The 22,837-nt window shown below is 39.1% G+C and overlaps 2 long non-coding RNA genes across 4 annotated transcripts; one reads left to right on the top strand and one right to left on the bottom strand.

Annotated features, from left to right (window-relative positions):
* Nucleotides 1-360: 360 nt before the first annotated feature.
* Nucleotides 361-6,417, bottom strand: LOC131253038 (uncharacterized). Of its 2 annotated transcripts, none has more exons than XR_009174806.1 (4): nt 6,185-6,417; nt 5,054-5,140; nt 770-916; nt 361-514 (listed from the first exon to the last, which is right to left on the bottom strand). It is a non-coding gene; the product is annotated as an uncharacterized LOC131253038 (long non-coding RNA). The 2 variants fall into 2 exon arrangements; XR_009174807.1 differs by lacking the exon at nt 6,185-6,417 and adding an exon at nt 5,335-5,605.
* Nucleotides 6,418-13,938: 7,521 nt separating this feature from the next.
* LOC131253892 (uncharacterized) lies at nt 13,939-15,973 on the top strand. Of its 2 annotated transcripts, XR_009175335.1 has the most exons (4): nt 13,939-14,499; nt 14,659-14,740; nt 14,897-14,968; nt 15,187-15,967. It is a non-coding gene; the product is annotated as an uncharacterized LOC131253892 (long non-coding RNA). The 2 variants fall into 2 exon arrangements; XR_009175336.1 differs by having other exon boundaries at nt 13,939-14,740; nt 15,187-15,973.
* Nucleotides 15,974-22,837: the final 6,864 nt, after the last annotated feature.

The following is a 22,837-nucleotide window of genomic DNA, read 5'->3' on the forward strand; positions in this document are numbered from 1 at the left end:
GTTTATAAAAATATCAACCATTGAAACCTTAGAAATGAGTTGTATATTCACATTTTGAACTTTACCTTGGCACATACAACTATACAAGAAAAATAAATTCAGATCAGTGCAACCGCTTTTAGTGTACTATGAAGTCAGATTCTAAATTTATTTATTATTATTTTTTTAATGGTAGCTAGTAGCTACTAAGAAGTTAAAGAGTGAAGTTTTGTATGAATATATATATATATATATATATATATATATATATATATATATATATGTGTGTGTGTGTGTGTGTGTGTGTGTGTGTGTGTGTGTGTGTATAGAAAAAAACGAATAGAAATTAGAAAGAAAAAGTAAAAAATCAGATCTTGGAAATTAAGATTCTTGCCCCAACATGTTTGTTATCCCAACCAAAGGTATTGTTAGTCTCATCAGCTCCAAGTGTCTGACCATTTGCTTGAATGTAGTTCAGATAAGCTGGGTTTTTGGTGGCTTTGTGCAGCTAAGCAGCTCCCCACAACAACTCATCCTTCATATAAAGACAATGAAAAATCAGAGCTTTTTAAAATAAAAAATCTATATAAAAGAGAAGTTAAACATAAAAAAAGAAGGAAAAACAAACTTGATAGCCAGATTAACGAGCTTTATAGCATACCATATGTGCAATTAATCTATTCTGATGCACACATGATATGTCATTGAGGCTCATTCGCATTAATCTAACGGTTGAATTGGTCATAAAATATCAGTTAATGATATAACTCAGTATGCATGGTATTCTTACCTCACCCTCCCGCAAATAAACAGATTCGATACCTGAAAGTTGCAAAATGCAACTATAGTCTATTAGTTCTAATTCCAGAGCTTATCTGCAAGTTACATGCAAGTGATAATGGAGAGATCTATGAGCCTAGATGCAATATCCTGATACCTGCAGCCATCAATGGCAATTGTCCACACATTAGTACTAAGATTTAGTGACTAAAATGTAGAAGAAGGAATCTACCATGGTCAAATCGATATAAACATTTTGAGAGACTGAATGCACCTCCCATGCGATTAGAAGAATGTGCACAGATCCGGCAAAAGATTTACAAACTAGAAAACCCAAATAGTGCATAGAATGTAGCACTTGGAGAATACATAGCTCTATGAGGGACAAGAATCTCATCCTACATGATAGGAACCTAATTGAAGTCCCTTGCCCACCAAGAACTTAGAAGGGAATTTGCTACAGTAGATTTCTGATCTTGTTGTTTTGGAAACAATCTCACTTCCCAAACAACATGCATCAATTTTTTTCGAGGTTATGTGTGCATTAAATCTTGTTTCTGAGCTCTCACATGCTTCGGCTACAAGCCTATGACATTCATGAGGTAACTTAAATAATAAAACCACAATAACCAAAGAATTCTCATGCTTGCAAACTACTCCTTAGCTTCATTGTATGCTTGGTTTGGCAATTGATGGGTTGGTGAAATGAAGGTCATAAGAAAGGATGGACCTAATGCAGTCATGGCATTTTGTACTCAACTCAAAACCAAGCTATAGTAAAAGAAATGTTATTCTTGCCACAAACTGAAGAGTGTTAAATGGATTCTACAGCTTCAAAATCTAGAAGAAATTGTGATATAGGACAGCAGAAGACTAAAAGTAATAGGTACAAGTGATATCAGGATTCCAGTTAGGGAGGCATGCCTAAGATTGTTCAAAAGTCTTGATTCTAATTGACCTACCTGAATTAACAAGCATTTGTAATCATGTATTGGCTTTCCCTTCCTTGAAGAACTTACTGGTGGTAAGATGCCCAAAGCTAAAGAAGCTCCCACTTAGTCTCCAAAGAGCCATTAATCCTCTAAAGGAGATCATAGGTGAGAAAGAATGGTGGGATGGCTTGGAGTGGGAAGAAGATGGAACCAAGTCTAATTTGCTTCCTCTTTTCAAAGCATTAAGATGATGAATTCGAAAAATCTGCTGCCACCATGTGCATAGTGGATTGAATGGGCTTGTTTTTTTTTTTTCCCCATAAAACCTGCTTGTCTCCATTTGAATCTTGTATCTGCAAGGGAAAGGGAAAGAAATGTGCCAGTTCATCGGCATACTGTTTGTTCTCTTGGTTCTAAATCTTAAGGCCTGTTTGGGTGTCACTTACAAATGAGTTCATCTCATTTTGATTAACCGTAATTGTGTATCAGAAATCATGTGTTTCTATAATTTCAATAGCCAGCAATCTTTATTAAATGAAGTGAGACGAACTCATTTTTAAGTGGAATCAGCCTTTGGCAAAGATCAACAATGAATTTTTTTCAATTCATGCCTAATCTAAGATTGTTGGATTTGTCATTTTCAATTCATGCCTAATCTAAGAGTGTTGGGTTAAGGCTTAGATGATGATGATGAAAGCAGGAATTACATTTTCAAAACAGAATTCCTTTAATAATTATTATAAAGAAGAAGAAGAAGAGTTCCCCTATGAAATTCAGCGATTAGTATTTTCCTTTATGCCCACTAGAATGAGAATTGCATGAGAAACTTTGTCTAGGTGATTGTTTGGGTGTGAATATACCCATTCATTGTAAGTTTGCACAAATATGAGATGCAGCAATTAGTATTTCTTGTTTTACTTTTTAAAATCTAAACTACTTGTACCTAATCCACTAATAAAAACATAACAATTCACGCTTGCCCCAAAGAAGCGGCATTGGCTTTTTTTTTTTTTTACTTGCTAGAATCCATATTTGTTTCTTTATTTTGCTTTCTTCCCTCTTTTTTTTTTTAATTATTTTTTTATTTTTTTTATGTACTTGCAAGAATCCATGTTTGTTCACAATGCATGCAAGAATTGATGGATCACCTATGTAATTGCATAGAAAAAGAAAAAGTTAAATAATCATTATATATGGTGAGATGACTATATGTATATTTGGAGTAGATAATGAAACCTGATAGGATGAAGTTACGTTTATATCTAATTCATTCAAAGGAGTCTTCACACCAAGATGAACCTAGTATTATCTACTACATACTAGTAACATACAACCAATATTGGGGCACCATACCATAAGCTACAAAATTTCATGTCCCCCTAAACAAGGTATCCTCCATTGATAACACACACACACACACACACACACACACACACACACACACACATATATATATTATAAGTTCTTTATTTTTATTTACATTCACAAATACATTCATCATCCATCCAACTATTAACAACATTTATAAAAAATAAAAGATATCCAACCAACTCTTAATAATAATTTGCAATTTAACCTACTGGAACCGTCATGCACCGCAATGTCTTACGGCAGAATGGATGACTTCTACAAACTCCACATCCAGTGAACAGTCCAAGATTCAGTGAGACATGGAGTAGGGTGAGCCAACCGATGTGCCTTTTAACACGCATCCACACTTGCATTCAAAGATGAACATTATTAATTACTCACATACATGCATTACATGTTTCATCATCCACGTGAATTTTTTACATTTTAGCTATTTCATACCTCATTTGTACCACAGCATATCAAAACAAATGAATTGCAAGAGAATTATAAAAATAAAAATAAAAATAAAAAATAACTTTTTACATTTTAGCCCATCTAGAAGTAAAATTCTCTTATTTTTTTAAGGCAGAAGATCTAAGCATTATTTCCAATCTTATCAAAAGTGTAAATCTCACACATGCGATGCATATTTGCACTTGTGTCCACGTGTGAATATGCATGAATCCACAGGCATGCGGAATTAGCAAACCTCAGCATATAAGAGAGTTTTTTACTTTACTTTTTTCTTTTTCTTCTAGGCCAAAAACAAGCTCAGGCATGCATACCTTAACTATTGCATGCTAATAGCTCTCTATGCTTGATATTCAGTGGTGCTCTTGTGAGGACATCGTGCTCGAATGGAGACCATTCCGTTTGTTTGTGTTGTTGCATGTGGATTCACGATGGTGACAGACTTGTTTGAGGAAGTGGCTGAGGAAATGGCTAGTGGGTCACTCGCAATAGGCTTGCCCCATGGCCACCTTTTCTTTTTTACTTATTTAATCACTGTTACTTCAGAAACAGCAAATCTAATATAATGGAATATAATTGAAACAACATGTCGCCCACACCCATGCAGTCATGCACACTCCCATAATGTTGATATCTTCGACAGAAACATTGTGGAATGCATATGAAATCACGTAGAGGGCTTCTACAAAGGAGAAAGATGGATGCATTAGTCAGAGTGCAAAGTGCAGTATAAGTCCAAGATCTGGTTTGACATGGAAGATACAAGCAGATCAATATGAAGCTAGATGCACACATGATGAAGTGTGACAAGTCTATGAGCATAAAGGTGTCCGTTTGCAACCATAACAAATCAAAACATTCAACTTAGTTTGAGGAATACTGAGCATGAATGCTAAAAAAAACTGACATTTTATAAGAATGTCATTTGGAGATGGTAACCATTCTTGGAATTGAGAGAGTATGAAGTAGACATGAACATGGGAAAGTCATCTGAGCAACAAAAACAAAAATGCATCTGAAGCAACTGAAAGAAAAAGTACCAGCAAATGCACAATAAATAATATGATAGATATTGCAACCCTCCAAGAAAGAAATTGTGAATCATTTCACATTTGACGAGCAACACGAGGAGAAAATGTGATCTGCTCTGCTTTTTCCAGTATAGTAAATGGGAAAACGTTAACCATGCAATAACAAAAATATAAAAGCATATCATTCTAGTAACCCAAAAATAAGCAAACATACTAAATAAGTGTAAATAGAAGGTTGCAAAGGACCAGACTAGCCACATTACACTGCAATTTATGGAAAAAAAAATTTGACTTCTTAGGGATGTTCATATCAGCCACATATATGAATGGAGACTTTTATTCAAATTAACAATTAACAACCTTACATAAGCTAAACCTTCAAAATAAAATAAAATGAGGCGTTCTTCTGGTTCATAAAAACAACAAAAACCAATAACTCCTTACAAGTTTACCACACTGAAATTAGAACTTACAAATGAAAGGAAAAGTGCAAAGAAAGTCCCTTACCTTGCCGGACTTTTGATCAGGAACAGTGAAGCTAAGAATTGTCTTGAGCCCAGGCGCAGGTTCATTGACCGTAATCGTTGTAAAAAGCTGGAGCAAAATCCAATAACACCATCAACCAATCTAAGGCATCACAGAAGATACCATTCAAACCCAAATGAGCTTCAGTAGATATCCAGACTTAATAAAACTCAATACTTCCTGAATTAGAAAGGGATCACAAAACCACGGGTCCCACCCGTACAAATTCCATAATGAAAGAGAGAGAGAGAGAGAGAGCTTACAACTCAAGTGGAAGTGTAGGTGGTGATGGTGAATTTCTGGTCGCTCTGGTAATCCAAGACTCTTGATATTCATGTTGGAGGTCTGATTTGGTTTGGTACTTCATGGGCCTGCACTGAATCAGGTGCTAGCGTGCTGCACAGGTTTTCACCCATTTTTAGTTGGGAACCTGTGTAATGCATCCGTTGGCTGGGTGCAATTATTTCAACCAATATGAGCTGTTGATGCCTTCCTTTTCATCTTTAAGGCAAGATATCCTTGTGGATATCTAAAGTTTGTTTCCCTGCTATTTGGTTCACAGTATATTGACTATATCAGAGATGATTTTATCATATTTAGGAATGACAAAAACAGTGATTAGTGACCACCAGTTGAGTGACTGGACTGTGAAAACATATGCATCACAACTTTGAATTTCCGGTAAACATACAAGCGAATTGGTATCATTTGGCCCTTTCTGTTCTTTTCTTTTTTCCATTTTCTTATCATATTTGTTCCATGAAGTTTTGTACACTGATCTCATGCACTTTGTTTATCAAGATCAGGCGTTAATGCCAACCGTATAATAGGATGGTTTCACTCAAAAGTGTTTTGGATGCTTGATTGAATTGAATTATAATTCATTCAATTCATTATCAGAGGAAATTATTGAAGTGGGCTAGTGCCTGTTTTAACCTGCAATGACAATCAAAATTTCAATTTTGTGCGTTTCATGTTGGACTCGATAGTAGTTGCAATTTGGGGGCTAGTCCCTCATCATGAACAAAGCTGACTGGGGCTATCTTAATAAATTAGTATTATTGCAGTTCAATTCAATGAAACATATCAACACAACTTCAGCATGAGGGTGACCTGAAAATTCATGGATTGGACCATAAATACATGTTGGAGAAGGTGGTGCACCTTGCTGCTTCAACCTCGAACTTGAGAGACGATGGAGCGACTGGTCCACGTGGCGGCTACTCCTACCTTGCTTGAGAAAAATCATGCTTGGTAAAGTGCTATTCTCTGTATCCATACCACCACTTTCATGCATGTGTGGCATAAGATAATGTTGTTTAACATACTCTGTAGCTTGAGCACCCTCGTGGCTTGAAGATCCCACGATGACTATTGTGTTAGATCCACATTGTCCATCAATTTTTACAGATAATTCTTGTCACGCCCCAGACTCGGTAACCGGACTCACAAGGAACCCGAAGGCCGGTTTTGGCCGCAACAGCCTCCGTAGTACCCCATTCTCGGCTCCTGAGGCAGGTTCCGATCCTGGGATCCTACAAGGAGGATTTCTATAACAATATAATCATTTCCAATGCGAGCATACCCAAGATCACTGCAAGTATATCTGAGAATAACAAGGTAACATCACAAAATCCACTAAGAATTTAAACTTTTACAAATATCCAAAAGGTCTAGAAGGACATACATAAGACAATAGAAGAAGAGAGAAAAGTCAGCAACATTGGAGTCCTCAAGTTCAATTCTACTCCAAGCCCTGTCCCTACGACACCCGCCTAGGATCACCTGCACACATCAATCGTGCATAAGCTTATGGATGCTTAGAGGGTGGTGAAAGTGTATGACAATAGTGCACAGACGAATATGAGGTATAGGAAGAGAAATATGCTCAATGATAATGTCGCTAGCCTTACCAAAGCTTATCATGAATACAATGTAATGAATACTGGGTGTCATACTAAGGCAATGCATGAAGGGGCTTATGCAACCGATGCGAATGAGATGCAAAATAATGCCAGTGCACATAACCAATCCACATATCAAGTATATTTCCAATCACAAGGAAATCACTGGGGTCTATTACACTATTGAATGACTGCCGCTCTACAAACCCCGCACAGTCAAAAGAGCATAAGAGACCTCACTACCCGCCTGTGGTCAGCCAATCACCAGTAAGGCCTAATGGTAGTGGACCCATTTACGAGCTGGTCAGATTCAGCCTAGCAATGCCTCCTCACACTAGGCAGGTATGGCCACACCCTTATCCAACCGGCTACACGATAGTGGGAGTCATGGCCTAACAGTATAAGGCCCTCACGCACTCATAATTTTCACTCGGTCACGGCGTTAAAGCAGATCCTTGGTACCATGGAAGTTTTAAAATTTTCACCCATGGGTATCCTATGTACCCGGTATGCTCAAGTAACATTTTCGGTGTCTACACATACAACCATCCACGAATGTCCCTATGGAGGCAAGGCCCCGATGAAGCAAGGGCGATATCATCATGAAATGTGATGTCAATGCATGAGTCATACATACAGATCATGTACTAGCCACAATCGCATAATGTGCATGAGGGGAGAAACTCCATCCCTCTATGACCACGATACAATGCAATCAATACACACAGATGATGCATATGGGTCACAATGACGTAAGTGTGCTACTTATAAAATATATTCCTCCTTCTCAATTTAGGACAAGGTTTAGATCCATAGACGGTACTCTAAGGAGAAGTGAAGTCCTCTAGTGGGCCCCAGTACTCTGGGATGGCACACAAGCTAAGAGAGTCATAAAGCCTCAAGGAGAAAACGGTCCTAACAAGGTCCAAGGTGGGCCTTCAACCACCAATAAGGGCCATATGGGCCTACCTTAGGGCCACTAAGGATGACATCTAATCACAACTGGGTCCTAAAAAGGTAGCTTGCTACGTATCTAAAGAAAAGTCCAAGGCCCAATCAATTTATGGCCTAGTGTACAATACACTAAGCCCAATACCTAGGCAACCTAGTGGGCCCTTAAGCAAGGTTAGGGCCCAACCATAAAGGTCATGGGTTTACTTATTGTGGTGGGCCTAATGGGCAGCCCATTATCCCAACATATGGGAAATCCTTATATTTAACACAAGTAAGTTGGGCCTCACATCTCGGCCCAAGTATAGATTTATTATAGGGAGCAAGCAAGAGCCCAACTACTTGAGTATTTGGCCCATAAGACCCGTCACAATGGCATGATAAATATAGGACTCAAGGGCCCAGCGGGCCTATCAAAAGTTCTAGCCCAACCAAGGCTATAAGGCCCATCAAATAACTAGAAGACTAGCCCAATAAGACTCCAATTGGAATGGGCCTTTAATCATGCACTAATTAAGCCCAAAATAAAAGTAAAATGGTAAGATAACTAACTTAAATCCTCCTCAAATCTAGTGGGCCATATTGCCCTAAAACAAACATTTATAGGCAACAATTATTGAGCTCATTTCCAAATTCCAGCCCACGCAAATTTTTGGGTTGGTTGGAGTCTAACAATAAAAGTATTTCTTAGTGTATTTAATCCTTGATGGTCCACACTCATCACTGTGGGTACCACCATATGAGAGGAGATATGCAACACATATATCGAGTGGGCCAGGCCATTGGAATGCAGCCCAGTAGTAGCCTAAAGAAGGTATGTCACATGTGTAGACAGCTCTATGGACCCAGGGTATCTGGCCCAAAAATCTACCCAATAGGCCCCATTTGAATACTCAAAAAAATTGGAGGATGATCAATCCCCTAAGGACCCCACATATATGGATGGTGGGATATACAACACATCAAGGTAGGCCCACGAAGCAGGCTGGACGCCCCAGCCTAGGCGTCCTTACCTGGTGTGCCACTCCCAACCACACCACAGTCAGCTCAAATGCCTGTTCGGTTTGGGATTTTACAAGGCAATACTTTTATGGGTGAGACACACCTCCACAAAATTGCATAATTTTTAGATAACTAGAAGTATTTTAATTAATTTATAGAAATCAGTCTATCCTAAAAATTGGACTAACCTGGACGTCCCAATGTGGTGGGCCGGTCCAGCCCTTGGCACGATGTGCACAAGGGTCCATTGGCCCTAAAAATTTGTAGGTGGTTCTTAACATAAGTGGGCCACATATTTTTACAATTTTAAAATTTTTGGACAACTAGAAATATTTTAATTTATTTTAAGAATATAATCTATCCTGAGATTCTGCCTGATCTGGACACCACAGTATAGTCGGCCGGTTTAGCTATGGCCATGGTGAGTACAGGTATCCATTAGACCTGAAATTTTTTAGATATGTCCTAATATAGATGGGCCATCCCCCTGAAAAATTTTAGAATTTTTTAAAAGGTAGAAGTATTTTATTTAATTGATATAAATTCTGGAGAGCAATGTTTTTCAAAAACAAATCTGTTACTGCACAATGTTGCTATCCCCATGATTGGCACCTCATGGGGTGGGCATAGGCCTCTCAATTCACTGGGAAAATAGGTGGGTTTGGTACTCTCATATATGGACAACAAGTGGGGTCCACTGGAGTGGCCCACTTCCCCCCAAATTCAAGGTATAATAGGCTCCTCTCCAACATGCAACATTGCTGGACTGTCCAGAAATTTCTGGATGTCCAGCCTGCTTTGGCCCATCCCATAGGCCTCAATTAAGGGTTAAATGTTGTAGGGCCCATCCTACATCAAGGTCGGGTCTACACCTCAAAAAATCCCCAAAGAAATTTGGGAGAAAAGGGCATGCAAACAGATCCAAACATTAGCTCAAAAGTCATGCTCAAACTGGGCCTGAAATCTGGATAGCAACATATGTTGTTCATATTTCAGCCCATATAAATTAATCAAAGGGTTTATGGCCTTGATTCAACATATTGGATCCACCTTGATGGGTTAACAAAATTCCAGACCCATGAGATCACTCAGACCTCCATGAAAAAGACATTTTGGAGGCCACCCAAACCATGCATGTATGGTGGGCTTGGACTTCCCATCTAGCTAAGGGTCTGAGATGTTGCTGACCTCTCCTTGGTGGGCTACACCTCATTAGAATACACAAGAGAAAAATAGAGAGAAAGGGAGAAGGAAGAAGCAATTGGCCATTGGTGGAAGGTCCCACCACTAATGGACCTCCACTACTAAAAAATCAAGCAAAGGCTACGACTTTGAAAGTTTTTAGCTACGGATTAAATTTGTAGCAATTATACTACGGATTTAATCCGTAGCTAAAACCTAATGATCTGTAACAAAAACCTACATCCTCATCGGAACCTCGTTAGAGATTGATGGTGCTTAAGGGGCTCCATGGGGCCCATTGGAGTATATGTGTTTGATCTAAGCCGCCCATCAATTCTTATTTATAATTTTAGTGGATGAACTCAAAAATTATATAAATTAAAGGTCCAAGTAGACCACACCATAAGAAATAATAAAAATTAAATTTCTATTGTTAATTTTTGTGTGGTCTTCTTACATCTTTGATCTGACTCATTTTTTGCATCAACCCTTAAAATAATACTTAAAAATTAATGGACGGAGTGGATAAATAACATATATCACGGTGGGCCCCATGGTCCTAAAACCCAAGTCTTAAAGGGCCGTCTGTCACGCGCCCCTCCCCCAAAACGAAATCCAATTCCATCTGTCCTTTTCTCCCGAGCATAGACCTCCGAAATGAAACCATACCATCTCACTCTTCCCCGCGGTGTCTCTTCCTTTTCTTCATCCAAAGCCATTCTCTTCTCAAAACCTCACCATCCCCAAAGCCTTCAAGGACCTCAACTGGTCGTCATTTCCTTTCTCGCCTTGGATTCTCTCTACCTGCACCAGGCCTTCATCTTCTAGAAGGAGATTTTCTGTGAATGTGAGTCAACTTCCATTAGTCGGCAATCTGGCACCTGACTTTTATTATGATTTGTAGGAATACAGAGGCAGTTCAATTTGCTGGGAAACATGCTCAAATCCATACATGAGTAATAGAGATCGCAGACCCTGTGATTCATATAAAAGAAAGCCCAAAATTTCAATTTCTATCCGAAATGGTGTTAGATCGAGATCATACAAAGGAAGGTTGAATGCCCCAATTGCAACAACAAGTTCCCCATAGAGGCCATCGATCGTCATAAAACCTACCGGAACGCTCCATACCCCACTCCGTCATCAAATTGTGGAGTGGCTGTGAGGATGGCTGCGATTTCTGGTGGTGATGGCCAAATCTCAGCCGCTTGATCATATCCATGCATTTCATCATTGGATTTTTTATTTTTATTTTTTCCCTTCTTCCTTGGATTTTGAAAGTGGAGCTAATGGGTGTGGCCATTCGGTCTGATGGGGCCCCTTCCTAATGTTCAATGCCCCAACATTCACCTTGTAAGTAATATGAATGATCCATTGCCTCTGAAGCCCTCACTTGCCAACCTATTAGGATGCCGGGGATTTTGGAGGCAGACTTTTTATTTTTTATTTTTTATTTCTATTATAGCTAGACTAGATCTATCTTCTGTGAATTTGATGTGAATTGCATGCTTTGCACCTCTGTGTGGATTTTTTTTTTCTGTTTATTTTTAGTTTAAGATGATGTGGTAAGGAACTGTACTTTTGGGGCTTGTAATTTCTCTCTTTCTATTGAATTATGAAACTTAGGTTAAGAATTACTATCAATGGCAGTGTCGCTCTCAAGCGTGTTGAGTTTTGTGATACAACAAGGTCTAGTTCATCCGAATTCTTCTGTTAGGATCACAAGAAGGAAGAGATTGTGTCAGTAATCACTTGTAGCTACCCATGGATTCCCTCTATATCTATGGCAGGATCTGTAACACAGTGGCTGAAAGTGCAGGCAGTTTAGGATGGTCTTAACTTGGAGAGTATGAAATTCTTAGCTTGTGTCAGTAATCACTTGTAGCTACCCATGGATTCCCACTATACAAGCTGGAGAGTATGAAAATAAATAATCTTTAAGCTACTATATATACATTAGTTTGTTTATGTGGACATGTCATGTACAAAAATTCGTGGGCTTCTTGTTTGTCAGAGTTGAGATGTTTAGAGAATCAGAATGCTAATCCAGCTTGTAGATATATTGAAGAAATATTGTATGCATGATGTTTTGCAGGAATCTATTTAATTCATTTGATATAGCTAAGCAGGGGAGAGTCTCGCTGGATTTCAACCTGTTTGTTTACTGCAGTACGGATTTCATCTCTTTTGCACGTTCCTTCCTACCAAAGCCTAATTACAAGCAACTACATTTACTCCTCTTTGGCCACGAGAGATTTTTTAGGAGGATGCTTAGATACTTTTTGCTCACAGATGGCAAAATTGAAGCTGAAGTTAAACTCACTAGATTCTCAGCTTAGGAGCATTGCAACCTAGGGAATCCAGAAAATATGGTACAATTATTGCTCCTGTGTTATACGCACCAGTCCATCAACACTTCTTTGTTGCTCGTATGGACATGGCTGCCGATTGTAGGCCTGGTGAAACATTCAATCAAGTGTGCTCCTATGAATTCAAAGGATATTCCCCAATTTGTCTATAATTTGATTTATGCGAAAAGGAATTTGATATATTCCTCATATTTTGTGTTTCTGTTTTTGGTTCCATCATATTGTGATAGTTTCTACTGCAAAATTTTGTCAGCTTTCTCCTCAATGAGATTTTGCATTGATAAAAGGAACACACTAGTTCTTGCTTCATAAAGCCTAAGGATTGATTTTCTAGATACCCTTTATTTTGACATTACAGGATTGTTTCTTGCAATCAGACTGGAACTGAAGTGGGTTGATTACTTATCGGCATTAATATTTGACTGAATCCTTGATAAAGTATTTGAGGTATGAGAGCAATGAAAGATGCTTTAGAGAGTAGCCAGCATGTAAGTTTAGGATTGACCCAAAGCACTAATACTTTAGCACTAACCAATATTCCCAAACTTGGGCCAGTAAAGGTCTAATAGGAACCAAAATATGTGAAAATTATAGATTGCAACAGACCTTAGATTCCTAGGCTGTATTTTGCTACTTGTTGTTGTTTCTTGTTGCCACTACCTTATCGACTTCTTGTTGTTTCCTGTTGCCACTACCTTGTTGAGGAAAGGCTTTTCTTTAAAATCTTTTACATCCGTTACTAGTTACAACTTACAAATTGTCTGTTTTAATTGACTGATTATTTATGTTTGTGGTTATTGTCACCAAGTTGACATGTGACTCTTAGGCTTCATTCTCACACCCTTACTCCAACTCGCTGGGACAAGGCTATGATGATGATGATTAGGAATACAAGAACTATAATTTCTGTCACTTATTGTTAGTTAAGGTTGGTGTTAGCCATGTTTAAAAAACTGGACTAGCTGTGAAACTATCACGTGGCTGGTCTGATCCCTGAATACAATGGGTTTGACAAAATGCTTGGAACAAAAGTGAAAATAGTTTATGAAAAAGCTAATATTTGCGAAATAAAATATCACAAACATAGCTTAGAATTTAAAATCCAACCCATTGGCAAACAAAAGACAAAATGAAGACTGTTTATCCTTTCAGCTTGATAATCCTTCACTACTTCTATCGCACTATTGTAATTTGATTTTGAATTTTGTACATAATGCTAAAATTTGAAAATTTCTACTCAGCTACATACTTTTGGAAAGCTTAAAAGCTCTTTCATTGATAATGCTGTGGAAATATTTTGCATCTTATGTCAGGGCAGGTTACTTCTATTAGCATTTTCACTTCTTTAAGAAGTTGATTCTTTAGGCTAATTTGGAGAACCGAAAGGCATGCACACATCAAGTTAGTGTAAAACCTTTTTTGGGTGACGAGTACATGTTGGCTCAAGTAGGACCAAAACAGGTAGTGGGACCTTCACCCTACGATGTTGAATGTTATCAAAATTGTTCTTCCTCTACGGTTTAATATCATGCACGCATTACATGATGATGATGACTACAACCATGGTGTTAGGAAACAAGATATGGTGGGATATCTTCTGGGATATTAGGATCTATTTCTCTTTGAATATATTAGGATTTGTTTCTCAGGAATTGCACTTGTTCCAGGTTTGCATAGTTTTTTGTGCATGAACACAAAATTGTGTGGTGACCAAGATATTTGGTTTCATTTATTTGATACTTTACCCGGCTTCACATTTATGAAATATTTGATACATCAATAAAACAAAATAAATGATAATGCATCTATTTTCTATTGGACCAGTTTGTCCATTATAGAATAGTGATCGTGTTCATGTTTTAGATCTTGTGTTTTTTGGTTTTCTTTTTCAATCTTGTGATTCTGCTACCAATTCAAATTACCTTTTGGATGTACTTTTCTGGTGTATAGGATTCTATCAATCTGGTGACCATTCTCTACTGTTTATATAGGTTATGCACAAGCACCAGAAGTATTTTATGTGAGTATTGAAGGTGGTTGGATTCGGTATTAGATTGTAAAAATAATGGGTTTTTAGCATAGAGTAAAAATTCTGTCTGAAAACTTTATGTTCTATGGCAATTTGTTAGAAATGTGAAATAAGCTCTGAAATCACATCCTGATTTTATCGGTGTTGTAGTGCTTCTTCAAGCCAGATGGTAAGGTAGAGCTGGTAGAACTAGAATATGGTGGAGCCATCTCTCCATAGTGCACATTGCAGGGTAACGTATCAATAAGATCCGTCTCTCTTGTGGGTCATGTCACGAATGTTCTGTGTTTCAAAAATCACACACATTAGACATTCCTAGCCATCATTTTTCTTCACTTTCCTACACCGAATGTTGACTGCTTATTTGCTTTATAACCTTGCTCTGAAGGCCACGGAGCAGATGGGTATCCAATCTAAGTGTAGTTTGAAATCATCCAATCACCCTGCCATGTTTACTGTGGTGAGTATCCTTTTTTTTCCCCTTCCACAGACATGCACACAAATGCATATATATTAATTTATATATTGTATATTGAAACCTCTGACAGTCTGTCGATGATCACAATACATGTTTAGACTATCAGTCCACAATGTATGCTTACCTACGAATGGGTTCCTTTTTAGCAAATCTTTTGCTTTAACATGTTTAGTTTTTTTTTTTTTAATTTTTATTTTCAGCAAATCTACCAGCACACATCTAATTCTTTAATTACGGACTAATAAAGAAGCTATTCTTCTTTAGATAGGTGAACACTACGCTACATGCTATTTGATATTTAAACACTACTGTAGATCTACCATGGTCTGAGCTCTAGACCTAGATATTTAAACATTGTTTACGTTTCTTTAACTTGATCTTACTGACCATAAAGTATTTGTGGTTGCCTTGATTCATGTTAATCTTGTAACAAATGGCTTCTATTTTGTGAAAAAGTGCTTGCATTTAAGTCTATTGTGCCTATGATATTACAGGATTCCTTATATCACAATTTTTCCAAGGAGGAACTGATGTGAGTTCATGAATATAATTTTGACTATCCTGGTAATGTCTACCTTTTCCTAAAGTTGGAGAAACAAATATTCATGTAGAATATCTAAAATATGCATGTCATGTTGTAGTGGTATTTTGAGTCAAAATTCTGGCACCTGTTTGCTAATTATGTTGTGTATTAATCAGTGGGAGGATCCTTATAAATTGTTTGGCAGGTCAATCTTTCAGATGTAATAATTTTGGAAGGGATACTTTTTTCATATTGTTTCCAAAAATGTTGTGATCTAGTCTAGTTACTCATGTATATGAACCATGCAACAAAGTGGTAGCTGTAAAAGCTAAAAGACCATCTTTACGTGCATGAAATCCACCCTCTCCATAAGGTACAATACCCCTTTTCTTGACTTGATACCAACTCTCGATCAACATATGTTTCTTACCAAACTAATTTCTTCGTCAAATCTACTTGTAATTTCCATCACATATCTTGCAGTCCACTTTTTTTCTGGTAAGATTTTCATTTAATCTTGGGTTGGCAATGGGTTGGGTTTTGGTTGAGTTGGATCAGCTTGGGTTTGACCAGTTCACTAAGCAAGCAAAGAAGTGAAACCTATGCCCAGCCCATTTACTAAATGGGCCGAGATTCAAACTAGAGTTCAACCTAGAACCCTTGAATTCAAACTACTTTCTACTTGTTGAGATTTAACTTTTTATGTAAACATTTCGCAACTCATACGATTACAGAAATGTTTTTCCAGATGCTGCTTTTCTTTTCTTTTCTTTTGTTGTTCTTGTTGTTTTGTTTTGATGTTTAGTACTCATTTTTCTTAGAATCAGAACTTACCCATTGAATTTGACCCAAATTCATTGATTAAATATCTTTTCAGGGATCTATCTTACAACAATTTCAGTGGAGAATGCCAGTCTCATTCAGTAATTTCCATTTTACCATCATCATGGGCAAAGTAGTAACTAGTTTGTATTTCTGTAGGTGATTTCTTATTATATGAACCACGATGGCTGTATATTTTGTTGGAAAATAAGTTCTTGTTCATCATCTATCATGTTATTTTCCAACCTAACTAATTATTATTTTTTTCAAATATCACCAACTACAGTACATTTTGGTTTTGTGACTCAATGAGTGCATTTTCATGGATTGGTTCCAGATGCAGCATGCCTCTCTTTGAGGACATCAATATTTATTCAATCTAAAATTTGGATGGCATTACCTTTTCTTATTTTTTCCAGTGCCATTTGTATGGTTAATTGGGGGATATAATGTGGCCACTGTTCTATGGCTATGGATCAAATCCAAAAGGTGGGCAGGAGTCTTTGACCTGCAGTTTGATTCTGATACATATAATACAGCTAAATGCATGGTCAAAAGTGAAAAAATATAGGCTATAATCCATACTCAAATGGCCAAAACAATTGATTAATCAGATGTTTGTAGCATATGATTGGTGGCATGTTGCCTTTCAGTCTCTTCTAATCTTGTCCTGATTAAATCGCATCAGTTTTTCTCCCTTGTTTTCTTTTAAAATGGGAGATTATCACTTGTAGCCATGTTAATGTGTCAGGCGTGTATTTCACCTGATCCGTGAAATAGGTGCGCCTTATCACTGACTTTTATGCCTAATGAATGGTTTGGCTTTATTTTTGTGCAACTACTCATGCCATGCATGTCTACCTTGTTGGGTTGCAATTGATTGTTCTCTTTGAATGTTCTTCTGGAAAATTGGATTTTACTTGTGTGGCATTGTAAGGTTTTAACAATACCAGATGTTGGTATTAAAACCATTATTCTTTTGTTAGTGGGAGTTTGTGTGTATGTTTGGATGCACAGAATCCATGGAAAAAGAATGGAAAAATAATATCTAATGATGATTTTGATTAGAATGGTTAAAATGGTTAAGCATGGATTCTAATTTTGAGTTCTTGTTGGGATAGGAAGTGGAAATCTCATATTTCCTCTCACAATAGTCACATAGTTTATTGTGCCAAGAGTCCAAATTATGGATGAGGGTGATATGATTGCTGGGTGGAATTCACCCTTTCCTTTGCTACCTAAACAACACAAATTGTCATATCAAAGGAAAGCCTTTTCCATTGTTTGGTATGGAATCCATGGTTTCCAAACATGGCATACGTATTTGCCTGATTTTTATCCTTTTTTTTTTCCCTGGTGGGGTGTGGTGGAAAGATACTGTTCAGCTTCCTTTTTTACGTGCATGTAACTGTTTTGTTTTCTAATGTTGTTAATCTGGGTATCTGTGAATTTAAACATTTTGGTGAAGAAAACTTCTTTCATAGTTTATTAGGCCTTTTGTTGAGTTTGTTTCTGGCTTCACCATCTAGAATACTCTTGTAATTCTCATTGTTTGGTGATCGCAGTTTAATTGTTCTCTGTTTTGTTAGCCATCATGGGAAAGAAGAAGGTTCACAATAACATTGTCGTCATTGGTCATGTTGACTCAGGCAAGTCGACCACAACTGGGGGCATCTTATCTACAAGCTTGGTGGAATTGATAAGCGTGTGATTGAGAGGTTTGAGAAGGAAGTTACTGAGATGAACAAGAGGTCATTCAAGTATACATGGGTTCTTGATAAGCTGAAGGCTGAGCGGGAGCATGGTATCACTATTGACATTGTAATTATAATTGTAATTGATTGAATGAATGATCGTAATTGATTCATTATTGAATGAATGAATGATTATGCAGGTGTTGAATGAATGAATAATTATAAAATATTTTAAATGTAGGAAATAGCTACGGATATTGACCATAACTGGTAATCTGACTACCATAGCTGTTATTAAATTTGACATATTGCTACGGATTCAGCACTACTTTTAGCTACAAATACTATCCGTAGCTGTATGTAGTTTTCGCTATAGAAATATTTGCTACGGATTATATATGTAGCTACTTTAATTTATAACTACGGATTAAATCCGTAGCCATAGAGTTTAGACCTATTGGTTCAGTGCCTACAATGACGGTCGTGCTACGGGCGAAAATCGTGGCCATAGGTCTATGGCTACGGATTAAATCCATAGCCTTTGCCCAATTTTCTGGTAGTGCTCCCACACCCAAATCCACACCGTCCACTATGTTATGACATATGCATGCTATAATACATCAAAGGAACTTGCTAAAGGGTAGGGATCCTTTTTCCCACATGCATGCAAGGCCTAGATGGCCCATGGGGTGCAAGAAATAAGAAGGAGAAAGCATCATGGTGGTTCCATGGAGAATGACTCACCATGGATAGAAATATGGAGGATCTAGGCCCATGGCCTCATCCTAGGAACTATGTAGGACCTCCATCATGGATTGGTGGGTCTTACATGCTTCCATGCATACAAGAAAAAGAAAGAAGAGACAAGAAAGAGAAAAGAAGCTAAGGGAGCACCCACCTAGAAATGTGCCTTCAAACTCCAAGATCTAGGTACTAGGTTACAAGAGTAAGATGATTAAAGGTTGTGGATGGGTTGCTAATGGCTAGATGGAGAGGAAATGAGGGGAGAAAGGGCTAGAAAAGAGGAAAGAAGGGGTTGGAAGTTTTTACTAGGAGGAGAGGAGAATGAGAGAATGAGAGAGAGAAAAAGGAGGAATGGGAGAGGTATAGTAAAGAAATAATGGGATTTTTAGAAAGAGGAGGAGAATGATGAGTTTTCTCCCTTAAAAAGAGAAAAATTCAGATTTTTGCTAGAAAAGAGGACTTGGGTTAGAGCAACACATTATGAGTTTTTAGAAAAGATGTTATCCTTGCCTAGGTTAGAGAACTTCTATCATTGCTAACTATAGAGAGGCGTAGGGTAGGCTAGGCACTAGACTAGACTAGGCACATGGAACCTAGGGTGGGCCCACATGGAAAAATGTGCACACGGATAAAGTGAGCCCCACATCATGATCGATGGCCCAAATAATATACGGCTTATAACTTTTGAAGGGCACGTCGGATTTACACACGAGATGCACGGCGTTGGAACCGTGGTGACGATACGATCGAGATAACATAGATCTAGGGTCGATCCAAGTCGGGCCTACGTGACCGAACTCAAGGATGACCGCAAACACAATCTGAGGGTTACGGGTCGCCGAAATTTGACTGGTAGAACCACGGGACCAAAATGGATGGAATGCATACTCACACACACATATGCACACATGCAAACTCGGGTTAGGTCTCACAATCCTCCCAACCAACAAAGAAATTTCGTCCTCGAAATTGATAAGACCGGAACAACAAAATGCATAAATATCATATATATATATATATATATCTCAATCATCAAACACAACAGAAGGTACTGCAAGCAATACAAGCAATCAATCATCGAATAAATGGGGATAATGCTCTCTAATCTCGGCCTCGCATTCCCAAGATGCCTTGGCCTCTGAATGATGACCTCATTGCACCTTCACCAAGGGAATGGCCTTGGTCCTAAGGACCTGCTCCTTCCAATCAAGAATATGAATCGGCTGTTCAATGTAGGAAGCATCCTCACGGACCTCGAGTGGCTGCTAATCAATTACATGAATAGTGTCTGATCTACATTTCCATAACATAGAAACATAGAACATGTCGTGGATCAGGGACAACTCGGGAGGCAAGGCAAGCCTATAGACCATAGTGGCCAGGTGCTCGGTAATCTCGAAAGGTCCAATAAATCTCGGAGTGAGCTTGCTCTTCACACCAAAGCGAACCACGCCATTCATAGGTGAGACCTTGAGATATACCATGTTCTAGACTGTGAACTGGAGGGGTCGACGCTGACGATCAGCAAAAATCTTCTGCTGGCTCTAAGCTGTACGCATCCTCTACCTGATAACATCAATAACATCTGACATTTGTTGCACAAGCTCGGGACCTAAGAGACGACGCTTTCCTACCTTGGTCCAACAACTAGGAGATCTGTACCGTCTACCATAAAGTGCCTCAAAAGGAGCCATGCTGATAGTCGCCTGATAGATGTTGTCATACACAAACTCAGCGATGTGCATATGCTCATCCCAACTGCCCGTAAAGTTGATCACACAATGCCTGAGCATATCCTCAAAATCTAGTTGACCCTTTCGGTTTGTCCATCCGTCTGCGGATGATAAGCGGTGCTGAGATGCAAGGTGAACCCCAACGCCTGCTGAAAACTCCTCTAAAACTGAGATGTAAATTTAGAGTCTCGGTCTGAAACAATCGAAACTCTGACGCCATGCAGTCTCACTATCTCCTCAATGAATATCCTCGCCAATCGATCAATAGACCAGGAAGCACACATTAGAATGAAATGAGCTGACTTTGTCAGACGATCGACGATAACTCAAATGGTATCGTGACCACGGTAAGTCCTTAGTAAACCTACGATGAAGTCCATCGATACGTGCTCCCACTTCCACTCTGAAACACTCAACAGCTGCAAGGGACCAGGGGGTCTCTGGTGATCGGCCTTGACACGCTGGCATGTGTCACACTCAGCCACAAAACAAGAGATCTGGTGCTTCATCCCCTGCCAAAAATACTGCCTCCTCATATCACGATACATCTTCGTGAAGCCTAGGTGAATAGTAAGTCTTGATCGGTGTGCCTCGATCATCAGATCACGACGCAACTCTGGCATATCCGGGACACACAATCAGCATCTAAAGCGTAATCCACCATTGAAACCAATCTGCCAGTTTGATTGCTCCACGGATGCGGCCTCTTCTCGGTACTACTGAGCTTGGATCACCCTAGCCACAAAGAGGTTTGAATCGATAAGCTCGAAAGCTGAACAATGGAAGACTGCAGACTGAACTCAAAGTCATACTCTGAAACATCCTCAAGCATTTGCCACTGTCGAACTATCATATGTGCACCAGGCCTCATGGCTGATGACTAAGCGCGTCCGCCACCACGTTCGCCTTGTCCAGGTAGTACTGAAGATTAAAATCATAGTCCTTCAACAGCTCCATCCATCACCTCTGACGCAGGTTCAACTTGGACAGCTCTTATGATCCGAGAAGAGCTCGAACTTGACCCATATAGATAATGCCTCCACACCTTCAGTGTGAAGATGACTGTTGTAAGCTCCAAATCATGGGTGGGGTAGTTCAACTCATGGACCTTGAGCTGGCGAGAGGCATACGCCACTGGCTTCCCGTGCTGCATCAGTACAACACCAAAAACAACTCTAGAGGCATCGGTGAAAACAACGAAAACCTTACTCCCATCAGGAAGAGTGAGAACAGGAGCAGACGTGAGGCAGTCTTTTAACTCTGTGAATGCCACCTTGCAAGCGTCACTCCAGATGAAGTCGACGCCCTTCCACGTCAACCGGGTCAGCAATGCTGCAATACGGGAGAAACCCTCGATGAACCGTTAGTAATATCTCGTTAGACCAAGGAAACTACAGATCTCAGAAGCATTCGTGGGCTTGCCCCACTGACGCACTGCATCAACATTTGAGGAGTCCACAACGACACCCTCCTTTGTCACCATGTGACCGAGGAACTTCACCTCCTCTTGCCAAAACTCACACTTCTCCAACTTCGCATACAGCTGGTGGGCACAGAGGGTCTTAAGCACAATCTGCAGGTGCTCAGCATGGTCCTCTCGGGTCCTTAAATATACCAGAATATCATCAATGAATACCACCATGAACTAATCGAGGAACGGTCGAAAAACCTCGTTTATCAACTACATGAATATGACGGGCGCATTGGTCACTCCAAACAACATGACAAGGAACTCAAAGTGACCATAGCACGTCCGGAAAGCCGTCTTCGAAATGTCCTCTTATCGGATCCGAATCTGATGATAACCAGAGCGTAAGTCTATCTTGGAAAAATACTGTGCACCCTGCAATTGATCGAATAGATCATCAGTATGGGAAAGCGGATATCAGTTCTTGATGGTGACTCTGTTGAACTCGTGATAGTCCATATAGAGCCGCAACAACCATCCTTCTTCTTTACAAACAATACCGGGGCTCCCCAAGGTGAACTGCTGGGACGAATGAAACCCAACTCCTTGAGCTCATCTAACTAGTCATGCAGTTCCCTCAACTCCAACGGTGCCATCCGGTAGGGGGCCTTCGAGATTGGTGTGATACCATGCACCAGATCAATCTGAAACTCCACTTGCCGACGCGGCGGCAAACTCGGTATCTCATGGAACACATCCGGTTACTCACAAACAATTGGCAGCTGGTTAATACTCTCTGCCATAGAATCCTCAATGACATAATCCAAGAAGCTAGATAATGGATCTCCCCTGGGCTTGGCGACAAACTAGAATATTGGCAAGCCTAGAATGTGAAACGTACTGTCCTCACGGGACAGTCTAAGACAG

This window comes from Magnolia sinica, chromosome 8 (assembly GCF_029962835.1).
Source record: "Magnolia sinica isolate HGM2019 chromosome 8, MsV1, whole genome shotgun sequence".
NCBI classification, from domain to species: Eukaryota; Viridiplantae; Streptophyta; class Magnoliopsida; order Magnoliales; family Magnoliaceae; genus Magnolia; species Magnolia sinica.